This window comes from Phoca vitulina, unplaced genomic scaffold (genome assembly GCF_004348235.1).
Source record: "Phoca vitulina isolate PV1807 unplaced genomic scaffold, GSC_HSeal_1.0 scaffold2, whole genome shotgun sequence".
Lineage (NCBI taxonomy): Eukaryota > Metazoa > Chordata > Mammalia > Carnivora > Phocidae > Phoca > Phoca vitulina.
This window is the reverse complement of record NW_022589705.1, coordinates 63127022-63147074: the sequence shown is the minus strand read 5'-3', so window position 1 is coordinate 63147074 and position 20053 is coordinate 63127022. Positions and strand designations below refer to the sequence as shown.

Genomic DNA, 20053 nt, shown 5'->3' with positions numbered 1-20053 from the left:
AATTAACCCTAGGCCAAACACTACTCTGAAACCACCTAATGAATTTAAAAGCAAGACTTGAAAGGACAAAACTATTTCTAAAGAAATCAGAGAGGGAGACAAACCATGTGAGACTCTGGACTCCAGGAAACAAACTGAGAGTTACAGAAGGGAGGGGGGTAGAGGGATGGGGTAACTGGGTGATGGGTATTAAGGAGGGCATGTGTTGTGATGAACACTGGATGTTATATGCAACTAATGAATCACTGAACACTACATCAAAAACTAATGATGTATTATATGTTGGCTAACTGAACATAATAAAAAAAAAAGTAACTTAACCACATCCTAGAAGAAAGAACATTTATAAGAATATAGACATTTAACCCAACATGTTAAAACATTTAACACAACAGGTTAAAATTATGCCATCTAATAAATGTCTGACATCTAGTAAAAAACATCAGAAGTGCAAGGAATTAGGAAAATTCTTCCTGAGGGGAAAAGTCATATCAAAATGGGCCCAGAACTGATACAGATGTTAACATTAGCAGAAAAAGAGATTAAAATAGTTATAATTGTATTCTATGTGTTCCAAAAGTCAAGAAGGGACATGAATGATATAAAAAAGACCCAAACTGAACTTCTATGGATAAAAACTACAATACCTGAGATTAAAATGTATTAGGTGTAAATAATGGCAAATTAGACACTGGAGATGAAAAGATTAGTGAATTTGAAGACACAGCAATAAAAATATCCAAAAAGAAACACACAGAAAGACTCCCTCCTGTCCCAATTCCTAAATTAACAAAGCATCTGTGAGCTGTAGGGCAACTTCAATAATCCTAATATACAAAAATTGGGACTCCTGAAATGAGGGATGAAAATAAAAAATGTCCAAGGTAACAATGGGTGAAATTTTTCCAAATTTGATGGAAACTATAAACCTGTTGATACAAGAAACTCAATGAGCCCCCCCCCCCAAGTAAAAGAAACATAAAGAAAACTATATCAGGCACATCAAAATAAAATTTGTCAAAGCCAGTGATAAAGAGAAAATCTTGAAAGCTGCCAGAGGAAGAAACCTTATGTGCAGAGAAACAAAAGGAAGGATGAAAATAGTTTTCTCCTTGGAAACTATGTAAGTGAGAAGATGATAGATCAACATCTTTGAAATACTGAAAGAAAGAAAAAAAAAAAACTTTCAAGCTAGAATTCTTCTCTACCAAAAATATCTTCCAAAACTATGACAAAATTAAGGTTTTTCAGACATAAAAAGCTGAAAGAATCCATTACTAGCAGACCCACACTCTAAGAAATGTTAAAGGAAGTTCTTCAGGTAGAAGGAAAATGATACCAGATAGAAATCTATCTACCGGGGGCGGAGCAAGATGGCGGAGGAGTAGGAGACCTGGATTTCGTCTCCTCTCAGGAATTCAGCTGGATAGGGATCAAACCATTCTGAACACCTACAAACTCAACAGGAGATCGAAGAAAAGAATAGCAACAACTCTCTGAACAGAAAAGCGACCACTTTCTGGAAGGTAGGACGTGCGGAGAAGTGAATCCGAGGCGATACTCGGGAGGATAGACGGCGGGGGAGGGGCCTCCGTCGGCCGCTTCTGGCAAGTGATAGAGCCACGGAGCACAAAATTGGAACTTTTAGAAGTCTGCTCCGCTGAGGGACGTCACTCTGGTGGCGAAGTGGGGGGTGGAACCCTCGCGGGACAGTGTGGTCTCAGGACCCTCGGGGTCACAGAAAGACCGGGGGTGCCTGAGTGCGGCAGAGCTCCCAGGTATCGGAGCGGGGAAGCCGGCTGCAGAGACGGAGCCCAGGCGCGGGCTCTCAGCTCGGGGTTGCTATAAACCGTGATCCGCGGCACAGTCGGGCCACTGCTCCTCCAGCAGGGACCCAACAAGCGGCAGATCCGGGGAGACTCACCTTCTTCCCCCGGGAGGAGAGGTGCGGGAGCGCACCGCGGGGATCTGCTGGGTTTGGAGACTCCACCCGGGGTCGGGTGCCAGATAGAAAGGCGCGGTCACAGGCCGGGTGAGCACGGAGTGCGGCCGGAGACCGGGGACACGGGAGTGATTGACTGCTTTTCTCTGGGGGCTCACTGAGGAGCAGGCCCCGAGTTCTCGGCTCCTCCGGGGCAGAGACTGGGAGGCCGCCATTTTCACTCTCCGCCTCCAAAGCTGTACGGAAAGCTTGCAGGGAACAAAAGCTCCGGAGAGCAAACCCGAGCAGATTACTTAGCCCGGGACCGGCAAGGGCAGGGCAATTCTGCCTCCGGCAAAGACATTTGGGAACCACGGCAACAGGCCCCTCCCCCAGAAGATCAGCGAGAACAGCCAGCCAAGACCAAGTTTACCGATCAATGAGAACGGCAGAACTCCAGCGCTAGGGGAATACTGCTCATAGAATTCATGGCTTTTTTACCATGATTCTTTAGTCTTTCAAAGTTAATTATTTTTTTTAACTTTTTTTCTTTTTTCCTTTTTTCTTTTTTTTTGAATTTTTCTTTTTCCCTTTTTCGACCAACATCTTATCAATCCCTTTTTAAAAAAAAAAACATTTTTATTTTTCATTTTTAAAGTCATATTCTATCCCTTCACAGTAGTTACCCGTATTTTTGGCATATATATATAAGTTGTTCTCTCTTTAAAATCTTGAGATAGTTTCTTCTAACAGATCAAAATATACTCTAAATCTCTAGTGTATGGTTTTTTTCTACTCCCCTGCCTGATCACATTCCCTCCCTTTTTTCTTTCTTTTTTTTTTTTATCCGCTTTTCTTTTTTCAAACAACTTATCAAATCCTTTTTTAAAATTTTTTATAATTTCCAACTTTACAGTCATATTCCATCCCTTCATCATATCAACCCTTATTTTTGTACATATATAAGTTTTTCTTTCTTTAATATTTTGGGAGGGACTTTCTTTTAACAGACCAAAATACACCCAAAATCTAGTGTGTGGCACTGATCTATAATCCAGCCTGATCATATTTGATCACATTCTGTTTTTGTTTTGTTTTGTTTTGTTCTGCTTTTGTTTGTTTTTATCTTTATCTTTTTCTTTTTGTTTTTTTCTTTCCTTTTCTTTTTTCTCTCTTTCCCTTTCTTTTCCCACTGCTTCAGGTCTTTTCTGATTTGTTTAGAGTATATTTTCTGGGGACGCTGTTACCCTGCTAGCATTTTGTTCTCTCATTAATCTATTCTCCTCTGCACAAAATGACAAGACGGAAAAAATCACCTCAACAAAAAGAACAAGAGGTAGTACCGACTGCCAGGGACCTACTCAATACGGACATTAGTACGATGTCAGATCTAGAGTTCAGAATCATCACTTTAAAGATACTAGCTGGGCTTGAAAAAAACATGGAAGTTATTAGAGAAACCCTTTCTGGAGAAGTAAAAGAACTAAAATCAAACCAAGTAGAAATCAAAAAGGCTATCAATGAGGTGCAATCAAATATGGGGGCGCTAACTGCTAGGATAAATGAGGCAGAAGAAAGAATCAGTGAGATAGAAGACCAAATGATGGAAAATAAAGAAGCTGAGAAAAAGAGAGATAAACAACTACTGGATCATGAGGGCAGAATTCGAGAGATAAACGATACCATAAGACGAAACAACATTAGAATAATTGGGATCCCAGAAGAAGAAGAAAGAGAGAGAGGGGCAGAAGGTATAATGGAGCAAATTATAGCAGAGAACTTCCCTAATTTGGGGAAGGAAACAGGCATCAAAATCCAGGAAGCACAGAGAACCCCTCTCAAAATCAATAAAAATAGGTCAACACCCCGACATCTAATAGTAAAACTTACAAGTCTCAGAGACAAAGAGAAAATCCTGAAAGCAGCTCGGGAGAAGAGATATGTAACCTACAATGGTAGAAACATTAGATTGGCAACAGACTTATCCACAGAGACCTGGCAGGCCAGAAAGGACTGGCAGGACATATTCAGAGCACTAAATGAGAAAAATATGCAGCCAAGAATACTATATCCAGCTAGGCTGTCATTGAAAATTGAAGGAGAGATAAAAAGCTTCCAGGACAAACAAAAACTAAAGGAATTTGCAAACACGAAACCAGCCCTACAACAAATATTGAAAGGGGTCCTCTAAGCAAAGAGAGAGCCTAAAAGCAACATAGACCAGAAAGGAACACAAACAATATACAGTAACAGTCACTTTACAGGCAATACAATGGCACTGAACTCCTATCTTTCAATAGTTACCCTGAATGTAAATGGGCTAAATGCCCCAATCAAAAGACACAGGCTATCAGATTGGATTAAAAAACAAGACCCATCGATATGCTGTCTGCAAGAGACTCATTTTAGACCCAAAGACACCCCCAGATTGAAAGTGAGGGAGTGGAAAACCATTTATCATGCTAATGGACACCAAAAGAAAGCTGGGGTGGCAATCCTTATATCAGACAAATTAGATTTTAAACCAAAGACTGTAATAAGAGATGAGGAAGGACACTATATCCTACTTAAAGGGTCTATCCAACAAGAAGATCTAACAATTGTAAATATCTATGCCCCTAACATGGGAGCAGCCAATTATATAAGGCAATTAATAACAAAAGCAAAGAAACACATCGACAACAATACAATAATAGTGGGGGACTTTAACACCCCCCTCACTGAAATGGACAGATCGTCTAAGCAAAAGATCAACAAGGAAATAAAGACTTTAAATGACACACTGGACCAAATGGACTTCACAGACATATTCAGAACATTCCATCCCAAAGCAACGGAATACACATTCTTCTCTAGTGCCCATGGAACATTCTCCAGAATAGATCACATCCTAGGTCAGAAATCAGGTCTCAACCGGTACCAGAAGATTGGGATCATCCCCTGCCTATTTTCAGACCACAATGCTTTGAAACTAGAACTCAATCACAAGAGGAAAGTCAGAAAGAACTCAAATACATGGAGGCTAAAGAGCATCCTACTGAAGAATGAATGGGTCAACCAGGAAATTAAAGAAGAATTAAAAAAATTCATGGAAACCAATGAAAATGAAAACACAACTATTCAAAATCTTTGGGATACAGCAAAGGCAGTCCTAAGAGGAAAGTATATAGCAATACAAGCCTTTCTCAAGAAACAAGAAAGGTCTCAAGTACACAACCTAACCCTACACCTAAAGGAGCTGGAGAAAGAACAGCAAATAAAGCCTAAACCCAGCAGGAGAAGAGAAATAATAAAGATCAGAGCAGAAATCAATGAAATAGAAACCAAAAGAACAGTAGAACAGATCAACGAAACTAGGAGCTGGTTCTTTGAAAGAATTAACAAGATTGATAAGCCCCTGGCCAGACTTATCAAGAAGAAAAGAGAAATGACCCAAATCAACAAAATCATGAATGAAAGAGGAGAAATCACAACCAACACCAAAGAAATACAAACAATTATAAGAACATATTATGAGCAACTCTATGCCAACAAATTAGATAACCTGGAAGTAATGGATGCATTCCTAGAGATGTATCAACTACCAAAACTGAACCAGGAAGAAATAGAACACCTGAACAGACCTATAACCACTAAGGAAATAGAAGCAGTCATCAAAAATCTCCCAAAACACAAAAGCCCAGGGCCAGATGGCTTCCCAGGGGAATTCTACCAAACATTTAAAGAAGAATTAATACCTATCCTTCTGAAACTGTTCCAAAAAATAGAAATGGAAGGAAAACTTCCAAACTCATTTTATGAGGCCAGCATTACCTTGATCCCAAAACCAGACAAAGACCCCATCAAAAAGGAGAATTACAGACCAATATCCCTGATGAACATAGATGCAAAAATTCTCACCAAAATACTAGCCAATAGGATCCAACAGTACATTAAAAGGATTATTCACCACGACCAAGTCGGATTTATCCCTGGGCTGCAAGGTTGGTTCAACATCCGCAAATCAATCAACGTGATACAATACATTAACAAAAGAAAGAACAAGAATCATATGATCCTCTCAATAGATGCAGAAAAAGCATTTGACAAAGTACAGCATCCTTTCTTGATCAAAACTCTTCAGAGTATAGGCATAGAGGGTACATACCTCAATATCATAAAAGCCATCTATGAAAAACCTACAGCGAATATCATTCTCAATGGGGAAAAACTGAGAGCTTTCCCCCTAAGGTCAGGAACGCGGCAGGGATGTCCACTATCACCACTGCTATTCAACATAGTATTGGAAGTCCTAGCCACAGCAATCAGACAACAAAAAGAAATCAAAGGCATCCAAATTGGCAAAGAAGAAGTCAAACTCTCACTCTTTGCAGATGATATGATACTTTATGTGGAAAATCCCAAAGACTCCACCCCAAAACTGCTAGAACTCATACAGGAATTCAGTCAAGTGGCAGGATATAAAATCAATGCACAGAAGTCAGTGGCATTCCTATACACCAACAACAAGTCAGAAGAAAGAGAAATTAAGGAGTCGATCCCATTTACAATTGCACCCAAAACCATAAGATACCTAGGAATAAATCTAACCAAAGAGGCAAAGGATCTGTACTCAGAAAACTATAAAATACTCATGGAAGAAATTGAGGAAGACACAAAGAAATGGAAAAACGTTCCATGCTCATGGATTGGAAGAACAAATATTGTGAAGATGTCAATGCTACCTAGAGCAATCTACACATTCAATGCAATCCCCATCAAAATACCATCCACTTTCTTCAAAGAAATGGAACAAATAATCCTAAAATTTGTATGGAACCAGAAAAGACCCCGAATAGCCAGAGGAATGTTGAAAAAGAAAAGCAAAGCTGGCGGCATCACAATTCCAGACTTCCAGCTCTACTACAAAGCTGTCATCATCAAGACGGTATGGTACTGGCACAAAAACAGACACATAGATCAATGGAACAGAATAGAGAGCCCAGAAATGGACCCTCAACTATATGGTCAACTCATCTTTGACAAAGCAGGAAAGAATGTCCAATGGAAAAAAGACAGTCTCTTCAACAAATGGTGTTGGGAAAATTGGACAGCCACATGCAGAAGAATGAAACTGGACCATTTCCTAACACCACACACAAAAATAGACTCCAAATGGTTGAAAGACCTCAATGTGAGACAGGAGTCCATCAAAATCCTAAAGGAGAACACAGGCAGCAACCTCTTCGACCTCAGCCGCAGCAACTTCTTCCTAGAAACATCGCCAAAGGCAAGGGAAGCAAGGGCAAAAATGAACTATTGGGACTTCATCAAGATAAAAAGCTTTTGCAAAGCAAAGGAAACAGTCAACAAAACCAAAAGACAACTGACAGAATGGGAGAAGATATTTGCAAATGACATATCAGATAAAGGGCTAGTATCCAAAATCTATAAAGAACTCATCAAACTCAACACCAAAAGAACAAAGAATCCAATCAAGAAATGGGCAGAAGACATGAACAGACATTTCTCCAAAGAAGACATCCAAATGGCCAACAGACACATGAAAAAGTGTTCAATATCACTCGGCATCAGGGAAATCCAAATCAAAACCTCAATGAGATACCACCTCACACCAGTCAGAATGGCTAAAATTAACAAGTCAGGAAATGACAGATGTTGGCGGGGATGCGGAGAAAGGGGAACCCTCCTACACTGTTGGTGGGAATGCAAGCTGGTGCAGCCACTCTGGAAAACAGTATGGAGGTTCCTCAAAAAGTTGAAAATAGAGCTACCATATGATCCAGCAATTGCACTACTGGGTATTTACCCCAAAGATACAAAAGTAGGGACCCGAAAGGCTACGTGCACCCCAATGTTTATAGCAGCAATGTCCACAATAGCCAAACTGTGGAAAGAGCCAAGATGTCCATCAACAGATGAATGGATAAAGAAGATGTGGTATATATATACAATGGAATATTATGCAGCCATCAAAAGGAATAAGATCTTGCCATTTGCAACGACGTGGATGGAACTGGAGGGTATTATGCTGAGCGAAATAAGTCAAACAGAGAAAGACATGTATCATATGACCTCACTGATATGAGGAATTCTTAATCTCAGGAAACAAACTGAGGGTTGCTGGAGTGGGGGGTGGGGTGGGAGGGATGGGGTGACTGGGTGATGGACACTGGGGAGGGTATGTGTTCTGGTAAGCGCTGTGAATTGTGCAAGACTGTTGAATCTCAGATCTGTACCTCTGAAACAAATAATGCAATATATGTTAAGAAAGAAAAAAAGAAGAAGAAGAATGTAGCAGGAGGGGAAGAATGAAGGGGGGGAAATCGGAGGGGGAGAAGAACCATGAGAGACGATGGACTCTGAAAAACAAACTGAGGGTTCTAGAGGGGAGGGGGTTGGGAGGATGGGTTAGCCTGGTGATGGGTATTGAGGAGGGCACGTACTGCATGGAGCACTGGGTGTTATGCACAAACAATGAATCATGGAACACTATATCTAAAACTAATGATGTAATGTATGGGGATTAACATAACAATAAAAAAATTAAAAAAAAAAAAAAAGAAATCTATCTACCACAAAAAAAAAAAAAAAAAAAAAGAGAGAGAGACTCAAAATGGTACTTACATGAATAAATATTTATGGATGTGTCTTATTACTTAAATAACTTTAAAAGATAATTCACTGTTTACACAAAATAAGAATGTAGTATGGGATTTGTAAGACATATAAAAGTAAAAGGTATGTCAGCAATAGCACAAAGACTGGAAGGGAAGAAGCAGAAATATACTACTGTAAATTTCTTATGCATATATGAAGTAGGTAATCTGTGATAGTTAAAGATATATACTGCAAACCCTAAATCAACCACAAAAATAGCACAATTGAGTTAAAGTTAATAAATCAACAAAGGAGATAAAAAGGAAGCCAAAAGAAAAAAAAAAAGAAATCTCAACAAATACTCCAAAATACTGCAAAAGAAAACAGTAAAAGAGAAAAAAGGAATAAAGAACAGATGGGACAAACAAAACAAAGAGCAAAATTATAGATTAAACTTTACTCTATCAATAATCATGTTAAATTCCATATATGAGTGAAATCATATGTATTTGTCTCTCTCTGACTGGTTCATTTCGCTTAGCATAATACACTCTAGCTCCATCCATGTGGTTGCAAATGGCAAGAGTTTATTCTTTTTTATGGCTGAGTAATCACTCATTTATGGAGTTTAAGAAACAAAACAAATAATCACGGGGGGAAAAAAGAGAGAGGCAAACCAAGAAACACACTCTTAACTATAGAAAACAAACTGATGGTTATCAGAGGGGAGGTCAGTGGGGGGAGGGGTTAAATAGATGATGGGGATTAAGGAGTGCACTTGTTGTGATAAATACCAGGTATTTATGGAAGTGTTGAATCACTAAATTGTACACCTGAAACTAATATTACACTGTATATTAAGTAACTGGAATTTAAATAAAAACTTAAAAAATAATCATGTTAAATGTAAGCAGTCTAAACACTGTAATTAAAAAAGTAGAGGGCGCCTGGGTGGCTCAGTGGGTTAAGCATCTGCCTTCGACTCAGGTCATGATCCCAGAGTCCCAAGGATTGAGTTCTGCATCTGGCTCCCTGCTCAGTGGGGAGTCTGCTTCTCTCTCTAACCCTCCCCCCTCTCGTGCTTTCTCTCTCTCTCTCACATAAATAAATAAAATATTAAAAAAAAGTAGAGATTGCCTGATTGGATAACAAAGCAAGATCCAACTATATGCTACCTTCAGAAATGCAGTTCAAACATAAAGACACATATAGATTAAAAGTAAAAGTTTGGAAAAAGGATATACCATTTCAACACTGATAAAGAAACAAAAGCTGGAGTGGCTATATTAATATCAGACACAGTAGACTTCAGAGCAAAGACTATCAGGAATAAAGAGGGTAATTTCATAAAAATAAAGGTGTCAATTCATTAAGAGGACATAACGATGCTAATTGTTTATGCATCTAATACCAGAGCATCAAAATACATGAAGCAAAAGCTGATAAAGTTGACCAAACCCACAATTAACAGTCATAGACTTCAATAGTCCTCTCTCAGTAATTGATAGAATACATACATAGAAAATCAGGAAGGATATAGAAGACTTGTACGGCACTATCAACCAACTTGACATAATTGGCATTTATTAAATACTCCACTCACATAATAACAGCAAAATATATATTTTTCTGAAGTGCATGTAGAACATTTACCATGTAGACCACATTCTGAGCCATAAAACAACTGTTTTACATATATATATATATATCTCTGACAGAATCTACAGAAAAGCTACAAGAACTATTAAGTGAGTTTAACAAGGTTGCAGGATAAAATACAACCATTTTAAAAGATAAAAATGCAGCCTTATTCAGGGATCTTAATGTGGTTCCATGAACACACCAGACTTTTCATATGTCTAGGTTTTCTTATGCTGAGACTCCACCTAGAATGTTCTTACTTTCCCTTTCGTCATGCTGTCCCCTTCCCACAACACCCTTAAGACAGTCTGATAAAAAGCCTGTTTATTTTTCAAGATTTAACTCAAATACCACTTTCACTATAAAACCTTTTTTGACCTACTCTCTCACTCCTCTGTCACAGGAGATAAAATTTATATATCTTTTGAACACTGTCTACACGTACCTAAAATGGAATGCATCTTTATCATTATGAAAGACTCATCTATGAGCTACTTGAGGACAGGGCTTTTTCTCATCATTCCATAAAATTTAGATTGGATAAATAAGTATCTTCTCACTACGGTAACTAACAACTGATGCCGAACTATCTGTGCATGTTTCTGCCCCCCTCACCAAATTTGGGGCTCCTTGTGGGTGGAGGTTGTGTCTGACTTCTTTCTTATCCTCATTATCTAATACAATGCCTGGCATATGGAAGATCCCTTATGTATATGTGCTGACAATGCCTATGTGAACAGTGTGGGAAGGATCTAAGGTTCCCCACTTCTGGAAGAGAATATTTCAAAGACCACAGGATAGGGATAAGGCTGATAACAAATAAAAGCATGAAAGACAAAACAAGTCTCTCCTAAGACAGCAGGAAGATTGCCTTGAGCAATCTCTCTTTATAGGCAAATGTTCCGTCTTTGCTACCAACCTGTTGGTCAATACTGAGAGCGCATGGCTGGGACAAATGAGGCTGCATTATCTTTTCCTAGCCAAGTTAAGATATCTCTAGTATCCCCATAAAGTGTGAGATAAGAGAAAGGGGAATTCAATTTAGAAGACTTTCATAAGTCTTCACTGAGGTACTCCCAGGCATAGGACTGGGCAGGTAGAGGGAGGAGGCCTGCCAACATCAGTATCTTATTACTGCTGGCTCCCCTGGCCTGAGAGGTCAGCACAGAAATGAGAGTCCCAGGGGAAATTTAGCTTGAGAGCAGTGATTCTGCCTTTCAGCATGTTGACAGACAAACTCTGTTCACCCCCCACCCCAACCACCGCAACATAACAGATGGGGCCACTTACTTAGCCTAAGAAATTTAACAGCTGTGGAAGGGACCTTTTAGAGATCATCTGGTCCAACCCTCTCTTTGGCAGATGAGGGGGCAGAGGCCAGAGAGCAGAGATTCAGAGGCAGAGGTAGAGGTGAAGGCAGAGGCAGAGGCAGGGTTCTGGTCTCCACTTTCTCTTGACACAGTTCTGCAAATCCTTTGGGTTTCAACAATGCCTACAAGGTAAAGTCTGAATGTATAGGCATGTCCTTTAAGGTTCTTCTGTCCTGATCCTAACAAAACTTTCCACTCTCATGTCTGCCTATTCCCCACCTGTCTTCCAGCCACAGTGTACATTCACTCACAGTTCCTGGAACATCCCATGTACTCTCACACACACCTCTATACCTTTGCTTGTGTCATTTTCACAATTGCCTAAAATGACATTTCCTTCTTTTGCTATCTGGGATATTCCCACTCACCTTTCAAAATCTAGCTCAGATGTTGCTTCTTCAAAAATTTCCTGGATATTCCAAGGCAGAACTCTCCCTGTACCATGCTTTTAGCACTTTTTATATGTATCAGTTATGCTTTATAATGTAGCCTAAGTATTTGCTATGGTCATGTATATTAACACATGCACGTCCACATGCATATGTTGTTTGGAGGAATTGTCTCCATTTAAAATTACCAAGGGTATATAAAAGGCAAATACCTTATTTATGCAGCTATTTATGAGGACCCACATTTGGTGGTGTAGTAAGTGCCCAGGATGATATTACTACCTCAAGAACCTGCATGTCTTACTCAAGTCATAATCACTTACTTATACCAGGAACATTACAATATATGGCTTATTTATGATGCTAAAGACACTTTCTATGAAATCATAAATCAAATTGTATTTATAACATACAATTTATATATATTAATTAAGATATTAATAGACACTGCTGTATTTGCTACAGAAACTCTCAGTAGATTAGTTCTTAGTATTGGATAGATTTCACATGCATAGTTATGTCAGGTACGTATATGTAATTCCAATGTTTATATAATCCATGTTCTGTAGTATTATCAGGTGAAAAGAGCACATGCAACTAAGGGGACTTTGTCTTAATATAAAAAGTTAAAAAAATATACAGATTTTCAAACATAATTTGAGCCAAAATCATGAGGCTTGTTCACTTGGCTGCTTCACTGGCTCTCCATATAAACCTACATTTCAAAATACTAAGCCTACCACATTAGGCCTCTCCTATAATGGCTGCTATGCACTTTGTCCTTCTCCATTACTCCTGCTCTGATGAAACATGCACCACATAGGCTTACTATGCCTCTATACATGCTCTTCTTCCTCCACTCTTCACCTGGCTAAAACCAACGTATCCTTCAAACTTTAGTTCCACTTTCACCTCATCTGATGCCACTAGCTTGGCCTGGTGCTTCTTTTGGCTCCTACAAGTCCTGGGCTTCTCTCTGCTACAGCACAAATCATACTATGTGGTCACTGTTTACATTTAAGTCTCTCTTATTACACTAAAGACCTTGAAAGCAGAGATCCATTTGGTCAATTTACAGATATTTGTTAAATGTTTACTAAGGAAGCTGGGCATTATTCCAAATGCTGGGGATATAGCAGTGAACAAAACAAAGGCTCTCCTCCCAAGGAATTTACATTTCAGCAAGAGAAAACAGTCTTAAATGAGTCCACAAAAATTAAATGAGATAAATTCAGCTACTGATATAGGCTATGAAGGAAATTAAACGACATCATGTGATAGTGACTAGATGGTGCATTTTAACTAGAATGATCAGGAAAATTCTCCCTGCAGAGAGGACCTTGGCTAAGAGCTGAATGATGAAAATTCCCCTATGGGAAGAGTTCCAAGTCTTGGAGAAATGAATGAACTTACTGTGTTTTTGTAAGAAGGTCACAGTAGCTAGATTTTAGTGACAGAGTGAAGAGAAAGAGGTAGGATAAATAGGCAGAGGCCAGGTCCTGTAGGGCCTTACTGATCACGATAAAACCTTAGATGTTATTCTAGTTAGAATGGAAGTCATTGAAAGGTATCAACCAGGGAATGACATGATCTGGCTGCTGTATGGAGAGTGGACTTTACAGGGCAAGAAGAAAGGAGATCAGTGAGGGGCTGTTTCAATAGTCCAAGCAAGATGTGATAGTGACTGACTTGGACTAGAGTTATGGCAGAGGAAATGGAGGAAAGTGATTGGATTAGGACATTTAGTAGAGACAGAGTTGGCAAAACTCACTAATAGATTGGATGTGAGGTGTGAAAGGAAGACAGAAATTAATGATGGCCCTTGGGTTTTTACCTGCGGCCATATACTATGATGGAAAAGATGAGTTAAAGAGTAGAATGTATTTGTTTTGACATACCTATTAGACATCTGGATAGAGATGTGGTGTAGGCAGTTTGATTATACTAGTCTAGAGTTTAGGAGAAGTTAAAGTTGAAAATATAGATATGGAATTCATTAATGTATAACTGACATTTAAAGCTATGGGAACATATTGGATTGCTGGGAGAACCAGTATAACTGGAGAAGAGAAAAGAAAAGAAGGCAGAGAGGCAAGGGTACTTCAATATTCAAACTATCATAGAGAAGGAGCCATCAAAGGATTCTGAGAAAGAATGGCCACTGAAGAGGATAATTAAGAAGAGAAGGAGGAGGAGGACCAGGGAAGTGTGGTGTCTTGAAATCCTAGAGAAGAAAGTATTTTAAGAAGGAAGATATGAGTTAATGGTGTGAAATGCTGTTGGGAGACCTAGGAACATGAAGACAGAGAAATGACCATTGGAATTGGCAGGATGCTGGTTTAGGATGATCTTGATAAAGGCCATTTCAGAGGACCATTGGGGATAGAAGCTCAACCTGAATGGGCTAAGAAGACTGATGCACAGTGAGGGAGTGGGAAGAATGAGTATAGATAATTCATTGGAAAAGGTTGTTATACAGTGGGGCAGAGAAATGGGATGTAGTCAGAGGGAAACATGAGGTCAAGGGAGGAGTGCTTGAAAATACTCTTTCTCCTTCTCTCTCTCTTCCTATCTAAAGGCAGAAAATATCATGGCTTATTTGCTTGAATATAGGAAAATCGAAAAAGTGATAAATATAAGATATAGATAAAAAGGAATAATTATAGGGATCAGATAGGGTCTAGAATACAGGAGGTTAACTTCAGACAGGAGCAAGGGTATGTTTCCATTCTGACAGAAGTAAAGTCAATGTATGGATACATATGCAAGTAGGTTGGTGAATTTTGATATCTCATCATATGGCTACTGTTTTCTCTATTAAGAATGAGATGAAGTCATCAGCTAAGATGACCTACTTGACTCCATTACCCAGTGTTTAGAACAGTGGCTAGCATATAAAAAAGGACTGTGTTTGCTGAGTGAGCCAGTAAACCAAACAGAATTGCACACGATCTGGCCCCATGAGTTGATAAATCTTCTTAACTCAAAAGGAAGAGTTTTTAGTCTTAAATAGGTCTTGGGTCTACCACTTGCCAGCTTTAAGACCCTGACCAAAATACTTAAACTCTCTGAGCTTGAGGTTTCTCAATCATAAATTGGGGATTAAATGCCTATTTCACAGGCATATTATAATAATCAATCAGACAGTACACATAAAACACTTGGCACAAAGGTTAGCACATAGCAACTGCATAATAAATAGATATTGCTACCCATAATGGATATTGCCATAATTGTTGCTACTCCAAATAATACTGGTCACTACCAAAATCTTCCATTTGTTTCTTCAGATTGCAGATGAATGCAAAGTAAAAGACTCTGTCTTAAGAACCCTTTATAGTAGGCTTCTCTTTGAAATGGTAGTTTGGGTGCTTTGGGTGATCCAAAGAGAGAAAAAATCCTTTAGGTTGGATAGCCAGAGAAAGTTTAAAGGCAACAGCTTGAAGGTTGAAGCCAAACTATTTCATGTTTATCTGCATTTTAAAAAAGTGTAATTGCTTCAGTTATTCCTTTCTACCTTCACAAGAGTTTGTGGGACATTTTTCTCCCAATTTCATAAATGAAGAAATAGGTATTTAGAGAAGTTAAAAGACTAGTTCAAGAGCTCAGTTAATAAGAATGGGGCTGGGACATCTGCATTCAAATGCTCTGTAGTCTCTATTACTTTCATTTTCTGAAACATGCCTTAGAAAGAGCCAAAGAGAATGAAACTGGCAACAGAAATGAGGGGCTCATCCAAGCTACAACCTGCCTACCTGACCTTACATGGTATAGTGGGGGCTGGTGGATATTTCCCTAAATCTCTTCTCTGCCTCTTCTTGAGCATATGGTTAGACCACATTTCCTATGAACATTCTCACTGCAGTGAAGTTTAGCCATGTGACAAAGTTCTGACCAGTGGAATGCAAATGAAAGTGATGTGTGCCATGCTGGGCTTAAGCCTTAAGGCAGTGGGCTTTATCTCTCTATCCTCTTTTTCCTCTTTCCACTAGCTGGAACCTGAGGGGGCCTGACTTGACTCTGCAGGTGACAACAATGCCCTAGATGAAGGTGAATTAGGGCATTGGAAGGAACATTGGTTCCTAAATAACTGTGGGGAACAGAGCTGGCTGCCAACCTAGACTGTTCAATTCAGAACCAATTTGTGTGGGGAGCCTGGGCGGCTCAGTCGGTTAAGCACCTGCCTTTGACTCAGGTCATGATCCCAGGGTCCTGGGATGGAGCCCCTTGTCGGGCTCCCTGCTCAGCGGGAAGCCTGCTTCTCCCTCTCCTCCCTGCTGGTGCTCTCTCTTGCTATCTCTATCTCTATCTCTATCTCTGTCTCTCTCTCAAATGAATAAATAAAATCTTTAAAAAAAAAGAACCAATTTGTGAAAGATGAATAAACATCATTCCTTAAGTCACTGTACTATATTAGGTTTCTTTGTTACAGCCTGTGTTCACAATTACTAAGATACAAGGACACACACTTGAGAGGACAACTGCAGAAGAGAAGGCTGAGGGGGAACATGCAGCTGCCTGAAGATCTTTCCATGGCTCTTCTGAAGTTGGCACGGGGGATGGGGCAGATAATCCCCACATTGCTCCAGAAGCAGAATCAAGACAGGCACATGACTGGGACCAGTTCACTTCCATAGAAATAGGAGTTTCCTTTCAGAGTTGTTTACCATAGAAAGGGATGTCTTTAAAGATAATGAGTTCCCCCATCAGTTCAGGTATGTGAGCAAGGACTGGAAGACTTACTGATGAAAATGCCATAGCCAGAGCTCAAGTTTGCTGTGAGGTTGAACTAGATGACCTTTAAGGTCCCTTCCATCCCTGACAGTCTAGACTACATAAGAAAACAAATCTCATCCAATTAAGGGCCTCAGAAAAGCAAGCAATGACTCACTGATATAGAAGCTGGCTGTGCTTGGAGTTCAATTGCCCTAATAATCATCATCATCATCACAGAAGTTCTATTGGCTTTTTCCCCCTTTGATTAAAGTCCTCAGAAATACCTTCAGGCTCCCTTCCAAACAAATGGCCCATTACAGAAACTCAATTTTAATCTGATCTCTCCTTCGGTAATTACATTCTTGGTCAGGGGAACAGGACATTCACTTAATGAAGGGGATGCAGCTCAAAGGGTAAGCACTGCAAACGTCCAGAAGTGAAAAGAATGCATTTGGCATGATGTGCCTCCATCAAAGCACATTAGAAAAATGCTGTGCAGTGTGGAAAAAGCTCCGGTTTGAAAGGCAGGAAGCCTAAGTCCTATCTTGCCCTTGACCCTAACTCACTTTCTCTTTATCACTAGGTCTCTGCATCCCATCCCACCCCCACTGAATCCATATCCCACAAAGCAGCCTGAAAGACTACCAAAAACCCAACTGTGATCAAGATTCTATGCTTTAAATCTTTCCCTGAACTCCCACTGTTTTGGGACAAAGTCTAATATGATCTACAAGACCCTCAACCTCCTTGATCTGGACCCTGCATGCCTCTTTTCAGCATCAGCAGGGCCCATTCTTTCTGAGCCATGCTTGGCTTCTTTCAGTTCCTAGAAACAGACACTCTTTCCTCAGTTTGTACATAGTGTTATTCTCTGTCAGGAACACTTCTCTGCCTTCCTGTTTCTTTAGTTAACTTCTTCTCATCCTTTGGATCTCAGCGTCTTTTCTATTTTATTTAAAAATCTCTTACACAGCACTTATCATGTGCCAAATACTAAGTGCCTTATAAATATTAACTAATTTCATACTCCTCAGAGCTCTGGAAGGTAGGTACTATTATTATTCCTATTTCACAGATGAGGAAACTAAGACCCAGGAAAGTTATGTAACTTGCCCAAGGTCACAGTAAGTGGCAGGATTTCAACCCAGGCAGTCTGGCTGGAGTCCAGGTTATTAACCATGATGCTATGTTGAAGTCTCACTTCACCAAAGAGACCTCCCTGACCAGGTGATCTCCCTTCTGTATAGTCTATTGGCACACATGTCACTCCATTGTGATTAAGTATGTTTTGCCATCTTGCCTGCTAGACTGAGATTCCTAGGAAGACAGGAATCTAATTTTCCTATTCATTATTGTACCTCCAGTCCCCAGCATACAGTGGAAACTCAGTAAATGGCTTTTTATTGGATTGATAAATACATGAATTTTCAGTTTTCAAAAATGCAAAATGAGGAAGTTAATCTTGGTCTATACTTTTCTATTGCTTTGAGTTAGAAAAAGTCCTGAATTCAGATGCTGCCCTTGTAACATACTATCATAATGCAAGTCATTTAAACTATTTGAAACTTTAGCTGTTCCCTTTGTAAAATAATTGGATTGGATTAGATAGCTTTAAAGACTCTTTTAGTTCTAAAATATTTCAGGTGTTTATAACCAATGCATATTTGGGGAGATTATGGAAAATTTTGGTTATATGTGCCTAGTATAATGTTGCCTATTTCTGGACTGGCACAAAATCTTTACTGTATATACCACTAAGAACAGAAAACACTTTTGAAGATTGGAAGCACAATTAGTTTTTCAGCTGGTGTGAAATGCAGGGAATTTAGGAGTAACAGAAGGCAGTCATAGAAGTGAAAAGAACACAAGACTGAGAGGCAAAAGCTCAGAGTTGAGTGTGAGGCTCTGTCCCATACCAACTACATCATCTAGAACTAGTCAGTTGATTGATAAGCTCAGATTCAAATTGGACTAAGTGTATTCCTTATGGATTTTGCTTTCTCTTTCAAGTATTATGCTTCACTTTCTGGAGCTAGCAAATCTGCTTTCTTCAAGGAAGCTTCAGTGGCCTACAGTTCTTAGTCTTCTGTATTCTCCTCCCCTTTCTCATCCACCCTCGGAGAGTCCAAAGAGGAGCCAAAGTGTCAGAAGTTACAATGTGAACAATCAAACATGGTGCTCAAAGTAGCTAATATCAACTTGAAACTCTCACTTAACAAGTAGTTATTTAGCCCTCATTATAGATCAGATTCTAAGGAAGAACTAGGGCAAGCCCCCTAATTTTATTCTTTTGTGTTCTCACCTATAAAATGGGGCATCTGAATACAACTGCAAGAGGTTACGAATACTCAGGGATTGGGCAGGATGATTCTAACCTTCTATTTGATTTGGTTCTTTGGTGGAAAAGTCCTCTCAGTGGCCATCTTTGCGGTGAGCTATGCTTCCCATCATAGTAGGTGGCATCACAGTCTACCCAGGCTCCCAAACCAGAAACCAGTTCTCCTTAACTCCAACCCCAATCCTCTTTCCACACCCACTGGTTCCAAGCCCTGTCAATTATAACTCCTGAATATCTCTTTTAAACAACTCAACTCTCACTGTTGGGATAATTCCCTCATCTCTAGCCAAAATCACTGTAACCAGTCAGTCTCCTCATTCATTTTCCCATACCAGTCTCTCTTGCCAGAGAGATGTTCTTAAATTTATGTTTGACAAAATCACTCCCTTGCTTAAATGCCATCAATGACTCTCCATTTCCCTCAGGATAAATCCAAACCTCTGGTGTTTTATGTATAAGAACCCCCATTATATAGCTTCCACAGTCCTGGGTTGGAAATTTGGCTCTACAGTATACTACTATTGCAACCTGCGGCAAATAATCTAGCCTCTTTAATTCTCTGTTGCTTCATCTATAAAATGGGATAATCACCTCTACCCTATAGGGTTAAAGATTACAATAAATATTGTGTTTAAGGTGCTTAGTATAATGTCTGGAATGCAACTGAAGCATAATCTATGGTATTTCTTTTTATTAACAAGGAACTCGGGGTGCCTTGGTGGCTCAGTTGGTTAAATGGCTGCCTTCAGCTCAGGTCATGATCTCAGGGTCCTGGGATCAAGCCCCATATCAGGCTCCCTACTCAGTGGGGAGTCTGCTTCTCCCTCTCCCTCTGCTGCTCTTTTGCTTGCGCACTCTGTCTCTCTCAAATAAATTAATAAAATCTTAAAAACAAAACAAGGAACTCAAGACTTATGTAGAACACAGCAAGGGAAAGACAGACATGGTGACAGTCATGGAAAAGATCAGGAAAAGTAGATGTGTAAACAGCATTCTATGCAAGTTCAGAGGCAGAAGTCATAACCACTGATTGAGAATTAAGAAGAAAATTCTAGGAGGAGGTAGTATCTGATCTCAG

The 20053-nt window shown here is 39.6% G+C and overlaps 1 protein-coding gene across 4 annotated transcripts in view; it reads right to left on the bottom strand.

Annotated features, from left to right (window-relative positions):
• LOC116647850 (BEN domain-containing protein 5) overlaps positions 1 to 20053 on the bottom strand; it is a 1423949-nt gene that overhangs the window by 441774 nt on the left and 962122 nt on the right. The gene's annotated exons all lie outside the window — the stretch shown is intronic.